General features: G+C 38.4%; 2 protein-coding genes across 3 annotated transcripts in view; one reads left to right on the forward strand and one right to left on the reverse strand.

The window, feature by feature from the left end:
- CMSS1 (cms1 ribosomal small subunit homolog) overlaps positions 1-19,874 on the forward strand; it is a 226,547-nt gene that overhangs the window by 31,559 nt on the left and 175,114 nt on the right. The gene's annotated exons all lie outside the window — the stretch shown is intronic.
- Positions 1-19,874, reverse strand: part of FILIP1L (filamin A interacting protein 1 like) — a 191,591-nt gene that overhangs the window by 29,735 nt on the left and 141,982 nt on the right. Inside the window, exon 1 of one of the 2 annotated variants that reach the window (XM_077174437.1) lies at positions 8,152-8,310. The exons of the other annotated variant lie outside the window; for it this stretch is intronic. The gene's annotated coding sequence lies outside the window, so the exon portion shown is untranslated. Of the gene's footprint in view, positions 1-8,151; positions 8,311-19,874 lie in introns of those variants that run through there. 2 annotated transcript variants of the gene reach the window in all.

The raw sequence follows: 19,874 nt of genomic DNA on the forward strand, positions 1-19,874 counted from the left end.
TACAGGAACTGGATGTTCTCTAAAACAATTTTAACACACATTATATACAAAAATAAATGTCTGGAGCTGCATTTTCATCCATGGGTAGAGTAGGCACTGTGCCTATCTCTTATGCTAACCATGGCCTTATATTATCAGTCATCAGCAGTGGTAAAACTGAGAACTTTCCATACTGCCATGCTCACTTATTCTTTTGGACTGAAGGCATCCTACTCATGCTGCCAGCCCTGGATAAGCTGCTCAGTGGCCACTTGCTCATAGACAGGTGGAATTTGAAAAATTGAAAACTTGATTATGCACTCTTCATCCTCAGTGTACAAGAATTTTACGTGCTGAAATTTTCATTTAAATGACATAGATTAAACATGGTAAGTTAAATAAAGATGCTTTAGTACTGAATGGCACTGTTAGGGAAGACTGAGAGTTTGCCAGTGATTGGAGGAATAAGGCTGGTTATAAACAATTAGACAAACATTCCTCAGAAATTATATAGGGGTGTCACTGCTTTGCAGGATTCAAATTCCATTACTTCTTGAGGGTTTTGTCTGTTCACACCCATAAACCATACATACATCCTCAGACAAAAGTAAGCCCTTTTTCTGGTGTGCTTATTTCCTGAAGAAGCTCTGTGTATGTTTAATAAACTGAGTGTTTGAGACTGGGCTTGGGTGGCACCCCATTTCTTCTTTTTTGCCAGAAAACTTAAACTTTAATTGCAAATTTGGCTTGATGTATTTAAATTTTCCTTGATGCTAAGTTGCATGAAGCAGTGCAGTTGAGGCTTTTTTCAGATTTTCTGATACAGTTGCAACTTTTTCTAATAGTCAACTCTGTAAGTAAAAATAGTACCAGCAATAGTGTTAAATAGAAGTTCATTTTGAAGCTAAATATGCATCTTTTCCCATAGACCTGCTAATATGAGGGTGCCCATTTTCTCTAAGATGGGTTTGGCCAGCACTTCATGTTGGAGGCAGAGGTGAGAGATGGTAGCAATGCATTGTGGCAGGGTTAACTAGCTGAACTTCAGAGCTACAAGTGATAAGAATCCTGCTAGTTTCCTGCTTTTCACTCTGTGACCTTTGGAAATTGTATTGGAACTTTTCCTTATGCATTACAAATTGCTTCTGCATACAGTTCTAGGTACTGAGCCTCTATAGCTCTGGTGACTTAGTGACCTGGCAGATAATTCATTTTCTTGCTATCTGTTGTAAACCTGCTAAGTGTTTGGAAGTTGTAGTTTCTCCCAGTAGGCCACATAGACCTGGGAGCACTTGGTGAATTATCTAAAGGTACAACATCAATGTAAGTTTTGTCTAAAACATGTTAATCCTGAGCCAAGGTGCTCTGGTTCAGCATTTAAGTCTACATGGCTTCTCCAAACTGATCCTCTTCAGAGAGGACTAGCACATTGTTTTAGATTACAGGACAGGAAGCTACATTGAAGACCTGAAGATGATAATTTGAAAATTTTTTTAATAGTTATAGTTCTAACCAAGGCTTACTTCACAGATTTAATTCACACTTCAATAGCAAATGATAGTTTAAGTAGTTCTTCACCTGTGACGAACTGTTTATTGAAGAAATCTTTTACTCCCAGGTGTGTTGATTATGATGTGTTGAAGTAAGATTTTTCCATTTTTGTGCAGCCTTGGCTGTTCACCATGTTAAAGATCAAATATCCTGCTTAAGAGTAAAAGAAATTGTATCCTTTAGTCGTATGTCCACTCAGAGTGCCAACAGCAATGTTTAGGGTGATTGTGGTGTTTTGGGTTTTTTAGCTACTTGCATGTGTGTTCAGCAGCTGGAGTAACTTCCTTGCTTTGTAAAATCAATGTTTCTCTATTTCCTAGGGGATAAAACCCTAAATTGTTGGGATTAAAAAAGTAGATTTAACTAGTTCTAGCATTTCTGTGATCAATGATTTCTTAAACTCTTTTTAAATTGGTCTGAGCAGTCGTCCTAAACCTAAGAGAGATACTTACTTTTTCCATCTTTAATTGTTTTCTAGTGTTCTTTGCCTTTCAAAAACTGTCATAGGAAAAGGCTTTTTTAGGAAAGAGCAGGGTCACGTGCATGTACGCTTCCCTTGTGCCTTCTTATGAAGACTTTGAGTCCCTTGTTCTTTAAGGAACTGTGAATTCAGTTGAACATTCTGTGCCTTGTTAGTGTAGCCCAAACTGATTTATAACTCAGTATCGTTATGTGACATTTGGCTACGTGCCCTACTTGGCTGATGGTCTGTGGTATTCAGGTTATAGTTTCTTGTTTCAGATGTTACTGAAGGAGCTGTAGCATGCTTTCATGTACAGTATGTTTCTGATGTAATACATTTCAGCTTTTATCATTAATCTATAATGTGGTTTCAAACGCTGAAAATAAGAGTTCTCTTTAGCAGAACTTGCAAATTGTTTAGTTAATTGCTTTAATCTAGATATATGAGAGGGTCATTTACAAGTTATAAAGTGTTACCAGTATCAATTTCTGACTCCTCCCACCCAGATAATCCTGACAGAAATAAGGAAATGCTGCTGTTTACAGGGATGACAGTAATCCTGTATAGCTCTAGGTGGCCGGAGGGACCCAAGCAGGGGCAAGAAGATCCTTCCCAAAGTGGCTGCTCCTTTGTACACCAGGGTACATTCTCCTCCCTCCTCCTTTGTATAGTTTAGCAAGGTATGTAAGCTTGACTGTTCCTGTCAGCTGTTGCCTGCTGCTTTGCCAAAGGGAAGCAATGTGTGAATCTCCCAGCAGCAGCCTAATGAGCATTCTCCACCGGTTGGTGTCGTCCCCGCACCAGCCTCGGAGGCAGCTATTTGTCATCAGGAATTGGCCTGTCCTGAGTGATGCTGTGCTTGCTGACTTTGCTGTAGAGGCTTTCATCCCCCTGCTCTGCTTACTCATACACATGCAAATGAACGTGCTCATTTCTACATAAGATCTGTCTTTAGAAACACAGATTTTAGAGGTTTTAGTGCTGCCAAGGTTCCTGGTGGCCTTTTCATTGAAGACAGTTCGGTGTTTAGTTTCGGAATTTAGTCTTTGGCTGCTAATTAGAAGAACTTTACATGAAAGAGTATATAGAAGTATTTTGCACGTTAAGAAAAATGTTTCAGATTTAAGCATTAACACTTGACCATTGCATTTTTTTTCCCACACCCTCCTACATCCAGGTTAGTGTGTTCCAATACTGAGTTTCAGATATTTAGGTTAGGGATTGGCTGCCCCCAATGTGGCATTGTTACACCCTCAGGTTCAAGTGACCAGTATAAATCACTTTCCTTTTTTTTTTTTTTGGTATGATACATTTTTGGTAACAGAATGTACACCTCAGAAAAGCCAATGTGCTTGACCGGGGGTAGCATTTTGAAGTTGAAAACAAAAACAACTGTGGCAATTATTAGGCTTCTTCTGAGAAACCTCTTTGTGGCTAAGTAGAATAGAATCAAGTTTGGGAATGTGAAAGGTGATGTTAGGTTCAGGTAGGCCGAACTTACATGTGATCAAATTTTAAAATTTATTTTCTTCATAATTAGTCTTACTCACTGAAAGCTGTATAAATTGTACCAAAAAAAGATTAAATCCATTGAAAGCTGACAGAATTCAGTCAGCTTTAACTTAACTCTTAGATAGTTTTGTCCATGTGCTAAAATTCAATGTGTAATTAAAATGTGAGTTTTATGAGTGCATTACTTTCTATTTTTAAGCAGCCAGTTTTATGTGGGTTTTTTATGGCAGTAGCTTCATGCTGCTTCATTTCACTTTTAAAATTTTTCTTCATTCCCTCACTGTGTCATTGCGATAGTTGCTATGCAAACACTAGATAAGCTTTGTGTCTCTCATAAAAAAAAGACAAAGTTTTAAATCAGCTGTCTGCAATGAATTTGAAAGAAAATGCTTTGAATATTAGGTTTAAGACAGATTTTAAGAACTCTATCCATCATTTAAGTGCAGTTTTTGTGTTGCTTCCCAGGCCTTTGGAAATCTATAAAGGATAATGAAGTCTGATGTATTGTTTCACATCCCTGACATGTATGCAAGATGAGTGTTTTTCTTATCAGGAGTGGATTTTTCCCATCCACGTTTTCAGTCATGTTCACTAGAGCTTTGCGCCCTACCTGATGTACGTCTGTAAAGCTTTGGGAAGTTTGGGCATCAGCAATGGTGGTTGCACGCTCTGGTTTCTCAGCTGCTTTGAGGATGCAGCATGAAGCAGAATGGCTCAAATTCTGCTGCTTTGCCTCAGCAGCCACTCTCTGGTGGTCACCTGCCCAGCCTGAGGCTGAAGCCAAGCAGCTGTGTTACACCATCATCATCATCATGTGCATAATGAGCTGCAGCAGCAGGCGTGACTTCTGCAACGGGCAAGAAGTCCATGCATTTATCAGCTTGAATGACCAAGGTTATGGTTTTGAGTTGTGTAGCAAGGCTGGGTTGAACGTTCACCCCCAGTATTTCCCTATTGCTGTTAAAGGAGGGTTCTGTGATGATGTTGCTGGATGTTCAGCCAGCATTCATTGTTTGCATGAACATTCACCTCTTCACATCACATCAGCCCTGCTGAGGAACTGGTTTGGGAGGTGTTTTTCGTTGTTTTTAACTGGTGGGTACAGACTGCCTCAGAAAATGTTCAAGTACATTCTGTTAGAAATTGTGAACACTCTGGATGAGCTGTAACTGCCTGAGAGGGCACCACTGGTGCATGGGAGTGAGCACAGCTACTGAACTTTGGGAGCATCAAGGTGCACTGGACATGCAGTCAAAGTGATTTTTGTCTTGCTGACAGAAAACACAGCAAACCTCAAAATCAGCATAAGGTACTGAGAGGTGTTAAGAGTCAAAGTGTCCATTACTTCACTTAAATCACAAGACTAGGCACTATATTTAGAATTTTTCAGCAGGGTTTTTTACCTTCTTGGAGCTGAGTAATACATTTTAGTGAATAGTTGAACTAACCAAGCTTTCAACTACATCAAGAAGCTCAACTTAAACCTTAAGGGTGCCATGGCAAAATCTATTCAGTATGAAACAAAAACCTTAAGCAATTAAAAATTATTGCTATGACACAGTTTCTAAGTTCAAATCAACTTGGTGACAAGCTAAAGTGTTGAGGGAAACTATTAATGAGACAGAACAACAATTATATACAATGGTTTTTAAAGATATGTCTTCCTACATTGTAAACCTCTTAGGTTTCTCTGACTTAGATATTTTAATTGCTTTTTTAACGAAATTTATTCAGGTAGTACCGCACTCGGGATTTGAGAACAGCTGCTTGTAGGAAAGGTCCAGAGGAGCTGTAGTAGCTCAGTTGCCCATGCCATGTTTACATGTGGTAAAGAATTTTTCCTGAAGAAAAGTAGCAGTTTTTTAAGATCTGCCACAGAAGGAAAACTCACCAGGAATAAAACCAGGCTTTTTTTTTTTTTTAATGCCATGATAAGTACAAAATTGGTAATTCATCATAGCATTAGGTAAATAGTATGAAAATTCTGTTGCTCAGCACAAATCAAGAAATAATTTGATTTTCCTACTACTGATGAGGAATAGAAACTATCCCTTGTATTCTGGATCAAATCTCTAAAAATTCTGCTGTCAGCAGATGTTTGTCAGTGGAGGAAAGGGAAGTGACGGGAAAGGAACAAAGGGTCAATGCAGTTTGATAGGAAGTTGACTTTCATTTCTGGAGGATATATTTGTTCTTAAAATGTTTTCACATTGGATGTTGTGAAAATTGCTATAAAAATTTTAGATGAAGAAATACAATTGTTTAAGACTGAGTTATGTGATGATTCTTTTCTTTCACTGTGTCCTTTTACTTTTAATTGAAACTAGCATTTTAATGACTTAAAATTAGGAATACCAATGAATTAATACCCAAAACATATTAAGAAATCTGATCTAATAAAGGAGTGTAAAAGAGAGATGGAGGGGGGAAACAGCAGTGAGGCAGTTTAATCATTATACCTCCATCTAATTATCTTGGAGTTTTACCAGTATAAATGAGAGCAAAATTGGTTCTGTAAGTATTAAGTGAAGAATGTTTTCTTTTTAATCTGAGGAAGACAGAGTATGAGAAGTAGAGTTCTGGCTTTTGATAGATGTTATGATTTGTTTTAGGCTAGCAGTATTCAGAGTACAGATGCTATTTTAGATACTGCTAAAGCAGTAATCAGTGATAGAAGTCACCCTTCTTTGTTGGATCTGGATTTAAATTGTCTCTTACCTATGGGGGGACTTTTTTCTTTTTTCTACTTAGTGCTTCTATCAAATTTATTGCATGCGTAGCATTCCTGTTAATATTTTTTCTTTGCCATATTGTAGTCTCTTGACTTCTTCAGCTCATGCTTTCTACTCAGATACTCTTTTTGAGGACTGTCACTTAACTTTGGTTCCTAACACATTTGTTCACAACATAGCTAAGTTTTCTACTTTATAACTTGACACTGGATATTTAGAAAACTAAGTAACCATTTTTAAACTGCAAGGACTCTGCACATATGACAGAATAGTGAGCTGGGAACTTTTTCAGGGGCTCAGGATACTGATACGGGGTATTGTTTTTGTACTGTGAAATTACATTTGTTCTGGTTGCTAGGATTCTTTTCATTCTATATATACACTATACAGTGCCCTCTTCCCTGATTCTCTCAACAGAGGTATAAACTTGCTTGTTACAAAAAAGAATATGTTGGAAACGTGGATGTGACTGTTATCTGATTGCCAGGTTAATAATACACAAATACCTGAATTATATTTGAAATGAAATTTCTCTTTATATTTACATTTTTAGAAGCATGTTGAAAATAACTGCTTCCTATTTTCTCCATGTTTAAAGCAAAAAAAAAGTTATGAAAAATTTCACACAAGATATTTTGGCTCATCCTCTAAATCCGTGTATGCGTGATACTACAACAATGCATCTGTTAGTACCAGCTTTGATTTTTCCTAAATATGTAACTGAACAAAGATTTTGCAGGATTTAAAACATCAAATAAATGGAAAAAGAACCCTTACATCTCTCCTTAAATTGCTTTTTTTTTGTACTAAGGAAAAGGAGACTCAAGACTCAAAAATATGTTTTACTTGTAAGAAGAGTTCAAAATTCAAGGTGTTAAGGTCTAACTTTTCTAATATTTTAAATTACACATAGAACTCTGCAGAGCAGTGCTCAGTAGTTCTAGTTTGCAAGTAGGACAGTACAATTAACTTAATTGCAGTTGCTCCTATGAACAAAGATTTGACAGGGTTTGGTCCTTAATTAACGGGGAGGACAGTCAGGTGTGAATTATAAACACACTGAAGTCTAATCTTCCAAGGTGCTTTGTGCCTCCTCAGAGCTGTTTATCATTCCCTGCGTCCTGGAGTTCATAGCTGCAATACTGTTGAACACCTTGCAGAATAAGCCTTGAAGAGCGCAGTGTGCTTTCTGATCCTCACACTCCTCATCTGTTTGACCAGGATTAAAAGTTTTTTTCGTAAAAATCTGACAGTTCTGCCCTCTTGTGATTTGACACTTGCATGCAAGACACAGAAGAGGGAAGCAGTGTGTATGAGTTGAAAAGTTTGTTAGTAATTAAACTAGTTGCAATTCTTTCTTTTAGACATAGCATAATCTTATTGCAAAGTAATGTATGTGGAAATTTATACATCACTCTGAAAACTACAGTAGAAGTTGTTCAAAAGTATAGTAAATGCTTAGAGCCATGTGTGTGTACATGTCTACTAATATATAGCATATGCATGTAAATGCAGCAGAAAGAGAGGCAGTAGCTCTACCTAATATATTACAATACTGTTGGACTCCTTCCACTGCTTTAAATGCAGTCATGATTTTATCCGACCATTTGGAAAGTGTGTGTAATTCATAACTCTCTCCTTTTTTAATTTTACATTAATTCCTCATCTGTTGCCTCTGCAAGAATTGTTTTTAGGACAGTTTTTAACGCTTGAAATAGTCATCCTATATATGATTCACCAGACATCTTCTAGATTTCCTGGTGCTGTTTTGGGGTATTTCATTGTTTCTCAGTTCCTCACCCCTCCTTTTTTTTTCTTTTGGAAGTGACTTTTTAAAAAAAGGTATCTCAGCAGGAAAAAGCCAGAAGCGCCAGTGCTTGCCAGAAGAAGCTTGCTTCCCACCCTGTGCCTTACCTTGCGCTGGCGGGCTATAGCAATCCCGGCTGAGGCGGTGCTGCGGGGCGCTGCGCGATGCCATCGGGGCTGCTGCGAGCATTCCAGCGCTATCCCAGCGCTATCCCAGCGCTCCCGCGGAACAATGAGGGATGGGCGCGCGGGCGGCCCGAGCCTATGCACCATTACGTCAGCGCCTCGCCATATAAGGCGCGGTGCAGCCCCGCCGCGCTGCCCGGTGCGCTCCGCTGCGCCCGCTGCCCGGGAGCGTCGGCCTCCGCCGGGCAGCGGGGCACCTCGGCCACCTGTGGGCCGCTGGGCTCGGCCACCGCTGGGCACCTGAGCTTGGCCACCTCTGGGCAATTCGGCCTCCTCTGGGGGGCACCTGAGCTTGGCCACCTCTGGGCAATTCGGCCTCCTCTGGGCACCTGAGCTTGGCCACCTCTAGGCAATTCGGCCTCCTCTGGGCAGCTGGGCAGTTCTGCCACCTCTGGGCAACTGGCCCGGCCATCTCTGGGCAGCTCGGCTCGGCTACCTGTGGGCAACTCGGCCACCTCTGGGCAACTCTGCCCGGCCACTGCTGGACAGCCTGGCCTGGCTGCCGCTGGGCAACTGGGCACCTCAGCCCCCTCTGGGCAGCGGGGCTCGGCCCTGGGTAGCCGGGCTGGCCCTTGGCAGCTCGGCAGCAGGCGCTGGCTCCGGCCGAGCCCCGCGCTGTGTGAAACGTTGCGTTTGTCCTCCAGCTCAGGGCCAAGAAGAATGTGCGGAAGGTTTGGGTTAGGGCAGTTCCTCTCTAGCACTGATAATAATTTTAGGTTGTTACTGATTAAGTACAATGTTTTCCACTTAGTCCCGCAGCCTAGGGTTCGAAAACGGAAGATCTAAATTCCAAGCCATCTTGTTTAATTAGTTGTTCTAAGGGAGCTTTTTCTGTTGGATGGGTTTTTTTCTTGTAATTTTATTATGACAAAAAATGTAACTTTAGCTGAACTCCTCTGAGGGGGGATATGAACTTTGAGCCTTCCTTTTTTTTTTCCTTCTGTAAAGAGTCGGGGTCCTTGGAGGATAGTATTTTATTTCCTGATGATGTAACTACAAAACAATTCTCTTAAGTGATGATGGGAAGGCCAGATGAAATCTGATTTTTTTTTTTCTCTTCAATGTTTTTTCTACAAACCCCTTTCCTTTTTCGAATGTTTGTGTTTCAGCTAACACAATTAAGCAGTCCAACCAACTATTTTTAGTAAGAAGGTCTTGAAGAAATGAGTTGTTTGTTTTAATATTTAGGAAAGAGGCAGAAAGCCAAAATATAGGATTTAGACTGAAGAACTTAAACCCTATCTCTTGTATTCCCTGTCCTTTAGTGTACACCCTGAATCAACGCTGTTGACACAAGAAAGAAATACTGGAAATAGGTACAAAATTTGTTATTGAAAATCCACTAAGGGATAACAGGAGTCAGTGAAACCAACTCCTTTTATGTTGGTGTGTAAATCAGACCATTGAAAGACTTTCTACACTATTGAAGTAGTAGGTGCATCCACAATTAATTTATTTGCAGCATTTGAATATTCATCTTCATCTCTGTAGCTTAAGCCATTCTCTGCCTGCCTTTAGTGTGTTTTGTCATATTGAACATAATGCTAACACTAAGGCAAGTTACTTATTTGGGGGTGTTGTCTGTAGGTATGAAGACAAGTGGTGATTAAGATGTTTGCATTTCATTAACAAGACAGACATCTTCTAGCTATCTTGCATATATTTACCTGGAGTGTAGCCTGAAAAAGGTACTTATTGTTTAGTTGACAAATTCCAGGCAACCCCTTGCATGGTTACTGAGTAAAGACTTCCTTGGAACTCTGCTGCTTATTTGCATGGGTGATCTTGCTGTGTCCTCTTTGTAAGTTTCTGAGAAAGTTCAGATTTGGGTATCTTGTCAGAAGACTTTCAGATTATTTAATACTAACCCTTCCCAAATGGTTTTGGAGATAGAAAACATCTTATTTGAAAATACCAATGGACAGACCAGGATAATATTTCATTTGCTGTTCTAGGGAGAGTTAATAATCAAATCCAAACAGAAGCAAAATAACCTGTCCTTTAGCCGATATTGGCCTATTCAGTTCCTTGGCTAATGTTTTTGAGGCTAACAGTTTTTATCAAAAGCATTATGCCAATGTGGGTCATTTGAAATACAAGCTCATCTAGGTGACCTTGGTATGGGAAATATCTTCAGCTACAAACTCAGCCTTTCTGCTGGGACTGTTAAAAATGGCAGGACAACTGAAGGTGCAAGGTGCTAAGAGCAGGCTGTGGAGGTACTGCTGTACCCCCTTCTGATTTGCAGGAGGAGTCAGGGGAGTTATTCAGTGCAAGGTCAGTAGGAGTTAAATGTGAATGCATCTTTTTTTTACATGTATCTATGTGAGCATAAATATATAAATCCTTGGAGGTGAAAACTACTGTTTCTGTCCTGGGTTTGTTTTTTTTTTTTCTTCCCTTCCCTTTGCAGTTGCTTTGTTTTTTACAACTTTCCCTTCACCTGCACACACCCTGTTTCTGTAGTCTATATGAAAATTTTTGTTCTACCACATGAAACAGTTGTTTTAGGCCATAAGCAGCTTTGAAGAGGAGGACTTGTCAAAAGCTGGGAATCAAAAATTCATCCTCACAATCTAGTTCTATTCTGGAGTTCCAAGGAACACAACTCAGATAGTGCTGGTGATAAGTTTATTGGTAGTCTGGGAACAGGGAATAGAGAATGCAAGTCCTTCTGTTTATAAGTCTGTGTTTACATCTGGGGATGGCCAAAATACAAACTTCTCGTTTCTTAATTCCTCTCTGCAATACAAAAGTGCACATCTGTGACCTTCTGCAAACCAGCTTTATCAAAGAGCATCAGCTCAGTGTATAATGACCTGACTTCCTTCTTTTATATTATTATGACTTAAAGGACATTGTGCAGTGCTACCCAAGCCCTGTTAAGGGCTTGGATATTTTATTAAAAATTCCAAGTTCTGGACTACTATAACATGAAAAAATCATTTTTATCTGAGGCAATGAATTGAGTTGCAAAGGAGCCTTCCTTTACTGCATTTTTACAGTTTCTTTCAGTATCTGTAGGTGGAATCCTGGCACTGGTGAACTACACTGAAGAGGGAAAAAAAAGCCTTCGGGCAGGCAGCTATGCCTGTCTTATCCTCCATTGCTCCTTGAAAATGAATTTTGTTTCCTTAGTTACTACACATAGTTTTGCACAGAATTGGTGCATTTGCAAGTATTGTGACAGCAAAAGTTGATTTGTAGATTGTTGATTTGTAGAAATTGGAGACCAAAAGAAAATCTAATTAAATCATTGGTGCATCTCCTGTCAGTGCAGGACTGCTCTCTGCAGCTGCTTGCAGGGACTTTTTTCTAGTTGCTGCTTATCGTTTTGTATTGTTCTTTGTGCCCACAAAATCTTTCAAGATTTTACTTTAGAAAAATAGAAGCTGGGAAGATGGAAGATTATATGAGGCCAGAAGAAGATAGGACAAATAAACTAGAAGACTTTGAGGCAGTTGTTTAGGCTTTATCTTAAACTATCTGAATTCCTGCTGTTAATTCCATTGTTAACCTTCTCTTTTTCTTCCCATGGTGTTTCATAGCAGCAGTTCCAGTGTCCTTAAACCCACAACCTATCTATTGCAGCATTTGACCCCTTCCTTTGGCCATTTTGTATCTAAGATAAATAAAGGAAATTAGAACTTGGGCCTGAGTTCAACAAAGCACTTAAAACATTGCCCTGTGTATTTTTGTTGAAAAAGGAAAGGACTTCAGCAGAAGTCTGATTTTAATGATATATTGAAATGTTTGGCTGAATCAGGCTCTTGGTCACATTTACTTCATGTAGATATTGTTGAAGCTTGAGGCTTCTGAAATTCTCCCTAGGGTCTAAATCTTTAGGTTACTTTCATATTCCAAAAATAAACATCTACTGAAGTACAAATACTGTCAAAGCTTTTATTAGTATTTTACATTACTTAGAACAGTTTGCTTTTTTGGAGGTGATCTACTTAAGTTTTGCATGTGATACCTGGAGAACTGAAACGTATGCAGAGTTGACAAGCTGAATTTTATTGCCTTGCATAAATGGGAGCTGATATTTAATATTTTAATAACTCATGTGACTTCAAGGATTTTTCTCCACTGTGTGCTCAGCCTTGTCTCTGTAATCTGTGGGAGTTTGGACATTACTCAGTGGAAGAAGATCCACTCTAATTATTTCTTAAATTAGAAAAGTTTTGAAGGATGCTAATAATCTATCTTTATTATTTCTCCTAGCATTATGTTTGATGATCTCTTAGATTTCATCCGTAAAGTGTTTTAGAGTTTCATATCCTAATGTATAGACTAATTTTTGAGTATTGCAAAGAGAAATTTGGAGGTTATTATGGCTTATTTACAGTCTGAAATGTACTGATAACTGATAAATGCATGTGGAAGGCAAGGGATAGAAGCAGGGGCAAGTTCTAAAGATAACATTCTTCAGATTAATGTGTCTTTTACTATGGACATGGGTGGAAAGAGATTCATATCTCCATTACTCTGTGGTTTTAATTTTTTTTGGCAGCAGGGAGAAATATTTTTTCAAACTCTCCTATTGTTTACAGATTCCATTATTCTCCCTTTCTTTTTGCAGATACAAATAAAATTCCTAGCCAACTATTAAGGATAATTAGATTCCTTTATGTTGAAGTTGATGACTGCACCTCTCAACTATTAATGGCTTCTAAGGAGAACTTGCAAGTGCTTCATATCTGCTTGTGAGATGGTTTCATTTTGTATATGGGACTAAGGGAATTTTTTATGAAAAAGACAACTTTTTGCGTGGCAGAGTTTATCATGAACAAGGATGGATAGAATTTAATTTGTATGCCTTCCCCTACTCTATATAAACCATACATATATAACCAAGTAATCCTTCCTCTGTGATAAAATGAGATAATGTTCTTTAGTTCATGAAAAGTCTGTACAAGAGTGTATTTTAAGAAGTTTGGGATTGGAGGTTTGTTTTGTTTGTGATGGGTTCTGCAGAGAGATTTTTTTATCAGCCCACCCCCACCCACAAGTATGCCTGTCTAGTTGGGCTATTTCTGGAGGCACGACAGCCATTTCAGTATTAATGCAATAGCAAAAGTGAATTGTAATCCTGTGAAGACTTAGGACCTTGGAAGGTGTTCAGTTTCATGTCTGTAAACAGGCTTGAAAGTAGAACATATTTTAAATGTCTGCCTTTAGTCACTAGATTGCAGAAAAAATGACACTGTACTACTTTTCTTTATCCATTTCCTTTGAATTCAGTCAAAGCAAGATTCTTATTGTAGAACTTCAGGGAAGTGGTATGGCTGAAACATTTTGAGCTTCAAGTCTGATTCCACAGGAATCCCTGTCTCTTTTTTTAATGTATTAATCTAAGCTATGACTTGAGTCATTTTATTCAAAGTGGTCAACTCCTTTTCAGAGCAGTGTAATTCTTGTTTGAATAAAAACTGTGCAGGTTTGTTGACTCAGCTTTTCACACTGCCATGAATTGAACATGGTGCCAGTGGAGGATGTTTCTTTCAAAGCTTTGATGATATGAAGTGAAAAAGTAGATCAAGTTATTGCAGGCTCTTTCAGCTCCTCCCTATCATGCACCATGTCTTCCCTTATGCTTTTCCTTTCACATCTCTTGTTCCTGCACTTGTTGCTCAGTGAGGTGTTCCACCAATGGCTCGGAGAGCAAAGCCTAGTACACAGGTAGAAGGGATTTGGCATTCAGTGCATTTCTTGGGGGTTGCAGGTTTACAGGAGCCTCCTGAGGCCATTGACTACTTCAGGAGCACAAGCTGGTCAGGCACACAGTTAGGTGAGTGTGGGCTTGAATGCAGCATCAGAACTGGAAGAAGGCTCATTGGTGCCATTGATTTTATGCAAAGTGGAGTGCAAAGCTGTTATGCTTTATTTTCTTTTTTGGTGGTTAAGTAGAGAGAATCCAGAATTAAAATGTATCATGAAGTCTACATGTCATTGTTATAATTCTGTTGAACAGGCTTCTCTTGCCTCCTACTGATTAACCCAGTGAAAACAGAGCTGTTAAAGAGCTTTTTTAAAAGGGAGTAAGGCTGTAGAAGAATGACTGTGGATGCTAAGGAAAGTAAAATTTGCAAAGAGAGAAAGTACTTTTTATTGGGCTGCCTGCATTAGCAGAGTAAAACACAACCATGCTCTTGGGCCTGGAGGCCCTTCTTTGGGTCTTAAGATGCTGCATCTATGTTACAAAATCTGTGTAATATCAGACATATTTTCTGCCTTGATAAACCCCCCCTTAGGATTCCTGGTAAGAAATACATTCAAAAAGGCTTTTCTTATTCTCTGTAATTTCAGTAGCTATATGTTAGTTCCTGTTTAAAGCACAATGCTTCAAGTTATTGGTGATTTTGGTACCTGTTCAAGGAATATGTGTTGAAATAATGCAGAGGCAAATGGATCCTATACAGGCTGTTTTAGATTGTGGATTCCTAGGGATGTAATGTAGCTCATAAAACTTTGATCCCTTTGGGATTCAGAATTGCTGAGCTATCTGATGGATTCATAGTTTAGAAATGTGACTTAGTTGTGCGGTTCAGTTCTCTGGTCTGGAAAAGTATTTACAGGATTTCTTGACCTCCTAGGGTATAGTCACATGTAGCTCTTTGTGTTAGTCTTGCCCACAGCAGGTACTGTTCAAGGAGTCTCTTGGGCTTGGGGAAATGTATTTAGCAGACTCAGACACTCCACAGCTCCAGAGTCTGCAACAAAAATTTTACAGAACCCTGGAGTGAGGAAGGAGAACAAATACAAAAGGGTATTAATTTGGCTTTTTTACAGCAGCTGGCATGAGACATATCAGCCTTAAGAGCCATTACTTTTAACTCAGCAATATTGAAGTTGTGTCATTATCTGGGAACACTTTTATTGATCTCATGTCTCCGGGTGTTATGTCAACAGGATGGACTATTACTAAGAAAGTCTTCTAGGAGATGAACTAAATGCTTGAATAGCCTACAGCTTGCTTCATGCTTGAAAACTGAACTAAAGCACAAAAAAAAGTGGTTTAAGGAAATTCTCTTCCAGCACCTGAAGGAAAGTCAAAATTTTCTTTTAGTCCCTAAAATCTTACGCTCTTTAAACAGTCTTCCTTGCAACCTTTCCCACTGCTTTGTAGTCTGCTTTATTTTGTGGAGATTTTTTAGTTGTTGAGTACTTTATTTTTAACCTGTTTTGTTTAGCTACCTATTTTTAGTTGTAAGGAAGAAGCTTCTGTACCTTTTAACATTGTTTCCCCTGCGTAACTTGATTGAAAGAATTTTGAGAGAGCACAATTTCTGTCTTCTGTTTGCTCTGGCCAGTGAACTCAGGAGCTTCTAATACGAAGATTAATATCAATTAGATGAAAGATACTTACAGTCCATACAAATTGCACTTATAAAGAGTGTAGTCAGGATGAACTGCATAGAATTGATTAAAGAGAGCCATGTGTTGGGTTCTAGTAGTGATACAGTTTCTTGTAAGTGAAATCTGTAATGGCATATTCTGCTATGAAATCACATAGTACATTTGATAATTGCTGATAATTTATCTTATAAGCAGACTGTACTATTACTCAAGAAAAAATAAGCTAATTTCTTAAATAGATTCAACAGAAGAGCATTGATTTTAGTACTTTTAGGTGACTCTACAGAAGATTTAAGCACTGTAAATCTGTAGATCTTCAGGTTATTTACCCCCTTCCTCCTCTCCAGTAAATACAGAACTATATAATAAGTAAATATTTGTGCATAACTCTAGCCAGTAGCAAGGACAGAGGAGAAAAGTGGTTCTAGTTATTTTAATGCAGTACTTATGATAGTACTTATGCAGCCGTTTTGTGTTTAGCTTTTAAAATGATACGGAAATGTCTCTATTCCATTTACAATAGACAGAGGCTTAGAACTAGAAAGCAGCAAAAAACAAGTATATTTTTGAATTCCTAATGTATGTTCTATTGGTTAAATCCAGATCCAGTTGTGCATGACCTCTTAGTTTGATTCAAGTTTGGAGCACATGAAGTTTGTTAGTTCTTTTCTGTTTTACTCTATTTTTCTGACTTTAATTGTTTTTATTTCAAATATAGTAGTTGGGCAGAGGCTATTCTCACGTAAAACAAATCAGTCCTTGATATTGCTGCTGAGCAGCAGCATACGTGAATCCAGCACTACCAAAATAGGAGGAGTTATTTTGCTAGAAGGCCAAGATGTGTCCAGAGTGACATAAGGTTATACAGAGCTTGACAAGAATAAACACTTTGAGAGCTATAAAATTGCTTTGACCTTGGGGCTTGGGAACCTAAGTGGAGCCTTAACTTTTAGCTGTGTGTATGTAAATCAAAGCAAGTCATGGCCAGAAATGTTGCTAAGTATATTTTTCTCAGCAGTCAGTGTGACAGATGGTTGCAGTTCTTGGAGCAGTTGTGGTAGGCATAGGTATCCCTGGAGCAGAAACACACATAGCTCAGGGGCTTGTGGAAAGCCTGATTGTGGCTTTGCTCGTGGAGAGCAGGGTCTGAGTCAGAGGGAATTCTCAAGTGTCTCCAGATCTGTTGGGAATCACTCTGAAAAGTTTATGCAGTTTTGCACAAAGGAGTTCTGGGTGTGTGTGAACTTCAGTGAACGATGGTTCCAATGGATTTTGACTTCTTTCAGCTAGTTAATATTTAGAATGAATAACTGAAGGCTGTTTGTGATACCTTAGCTTTAAATAACGTCCTGGTCTATGTTCCACATGTATTGATGTCATAGAATTTGGTCATTTAGTCAAACTCATTACTTTTGCTTTGATATTGGGCTTTCTTGGAAGCATTTCCTCTATTTTAGGTACTTACTAAAAGCAGCAAAGCTGCCCTTTTTTGGTAGTAAATTCCTACAGACTTCAGGGAATAGCATTAACATAGGTAATACAAAAAGAAATGGGGAATCACATTTGTGAATCTTTTTGCAAGTACAATAATTTGTTTATTTTCATAGCTGCAGTATAACAGAGAGACCAAATCACTTTGTGAAGTTGTTTGGTATTTTTTTTTCTTTAACTACTGTACCAGCTATTAACAAGTTTTTTTCTCTTCTTGTGCTATTCTGTTCCTCTCTCTGGTTTTTACGTGCATCTAGGAGCCAAAACCAATAAAAGAGGCTAATGTTGGTCAGGTGAGGTTCCAGTTTGTCATGTTGGAAGAAGAAAATCCATTAGTGGGTTATTGGAAGGTGGAGGGAGGGCTGTGTGAAGATGCCAATGTCCAATGGAGTGACTGGGAAGAAATGGTTAGAGGCATTTTTAGCATTTGTACTGGAATGCAGGGAGGCTCATCGATTGCACTTTTGTTCCCTGAGGGAGATCAGTGGGACAGGGAAGAGGTCCAGAATCGGGAAGTAGTCTGCACAAAATCTCAAATGCTTTTCACTTTGACATTAATCTCAGCTTAGAAAGGAGAATGCCTGGATATTGCATTTCTGCATGGAATTATCTTAGAAACCTTGTGTTTCAAATAGGACCAATTTCTTACTGTCAATTGCATGGCATTGAGGACAGAGAAAATGGTCACATCTTTCATAATGAAGAAAAATGTTCACTTTGTTTTCTGGTAGAGTTTTGGCTTTGATTTTTTTGTCTTCGTTCTTCTGACCCCGACATTGTTCCATCTCTCTCATAGTAATTTCTTAAGTGACAGTGATTTTATAATAGAACCTTATTGTTTTGTTGTGTCATTTTTCTGGTGAATATTTGAATATTTTACTTTCACTAAACTTTTCTTCTCTTTTAAAACCACTTCTTCATTGACTTGAACTATGAAAGCTGCTATATCTAAAACCCCATCAGGTGACAGTTCTTTTAAAGTGTATGTTTGTGTGCATGGTTTTATGACATTTATAGGCTATCACTGTTTTCCACTTTGATGAATAATGAACGTACCAGGAATGTACCATGTGCAACATTTGAATGCAAATCCTAAGTTAAACACTTTCACAACTCTTAAGCTATGGGTGTATTGGTACAAGCTGGAATTCCACATGTTATTTCTCTCTTAGGAATTGCACAGATCTCTTAGGTATTCTTTTGGCTGCTGCCTTTTGGGCATATGCATTTTATAAAGTTGCTTAAAGAAAACATTTTTTCTTTCTTGTTCATAAATGCAATTTGTGAGAGAATTTTGTTCCATTTTTTGAGAACCTGTAAATTCAAATGAAGTTGGGTTGTTCTGTGTGGTTTTTTGTGTGACTAGTTGGGAACAAGATTGTGATTCTGTTCTGGGTGTCAGAAAGTTTGTAAGTGCTACAGAGCAAGCAAACCATGAAGGGGGACACAGCTCTCAAGCGGCTGAGTGGTTCAGACTGAAAAGTGCTTGGGCTTCTGAATTCTGTGAGCATGCTCAGATGTTTTGTTACTTCCAAAGAAATATTACATCATCTGATTTGCAAAGTCACTAGGCTATAGCTGTCTTTACATCCAACAGAGGTCTCAAGTGGGATATCAAATACATGCATTACATAATCAGAACAAAGCCTTTATTGGTTGATTGTACCCTTAGGGTGGGATGCTGAATGGTAGTTGCATATGGAAGACATAATCTTGCAGACTTAACCATTTCCTAACCATCCTATCAGCAGCTGTGAAGTGAAATAATAGCCTGGGGATAGGATTCACTTGGGAAAAGTGTAGCTAAAGAAAATAAGATTTTAAATTGGTTTAATGAGTTCATCATCTTTCTGTAAATGCACGTAAATGTATTGAAACAAACAGAAAGAACCAGAAGAGTTTTATGGATATATTTATAGACTGATTTGCTGAACTTTCATGTGGTATAATTCCTGTTGTTAATGAATTCAAAGGAGGTAGACCAATTTCCACCCAGTCTGTGGTTTTAATTTATTGGAAAATGATCCATTTAAAAATACTGGAAATAATTATTTTTTTTGGTTATGGAATATTAAGTTTGTCTTTCTAAGCTAATTTAAGTACTTTTTAGAGTTATTCACTTGTTAAGGACCATATGTGCAAAATATGTCTGGTGACTTTAATTGGTCCAGTTCAGAACTGATCTGGTTTTTAATAAGAACTTTTTTTGTGAAAGATATAATATAGAGCTTATAATTCTCAAGCTACATGAAAGTGATACTAAAGTTTGGTCTTTTATTGATTGTCTTGGTATTTTTTGTGATCTCAGTCTAGTTTTAATGAACCTGGATTTCATAAACCAAATTAAATGAACAGGTAAGTCCTTACTCTGAGGGAAATGAGACCACATTAAAAAAACAAAAACCAAACAAAACCCTTACATTAAAAAATCTGAGCTTTATGTTATGATGATCTACATGTGATTTCCTGTGTTGTCTTAATGCAATTTTTATATGTGGCTTCAGGGTCAAATTGTACTGAACTTTCAAATTAAAGCTGCTAGTCAGTCTCTGGGTGTGTGTACCTTTGAGGCTGGAAGGTGTTTCTCAGGGAAAATGCTGAACCCAAGGCCATGGGTTTTGTTTCTCTCTTCCCTCTTGTGCTACTCCCAGACTAAATTAGGTTCCAGTATGAGTAATCCATCAATATTGACTTCGCTTTTGAGGTGTATTTCTTGAAGAGTGGGAGCTGGTTGACAAGTTTTTTGTTATTGTGCCTGTCCCAACATATCCTTAGAAATAAAAAAATGGATTTGG

This window comes from Agelaius phoeniceus, chromosome 2, assembly GCF_051311805.1.
Source record: "Agelaius phoeniceus isolate bAgePho1 chromosome 2, bAgePho1.hap1, whole genome shotgun sequence".
In the NCBI taxonomy this organism is placed as follows: Eukaryota; Metazoa; Chordata; class Aves; order Passeriformes; family Icteridae; genus Agelaius; species Agelaius phoeniceus.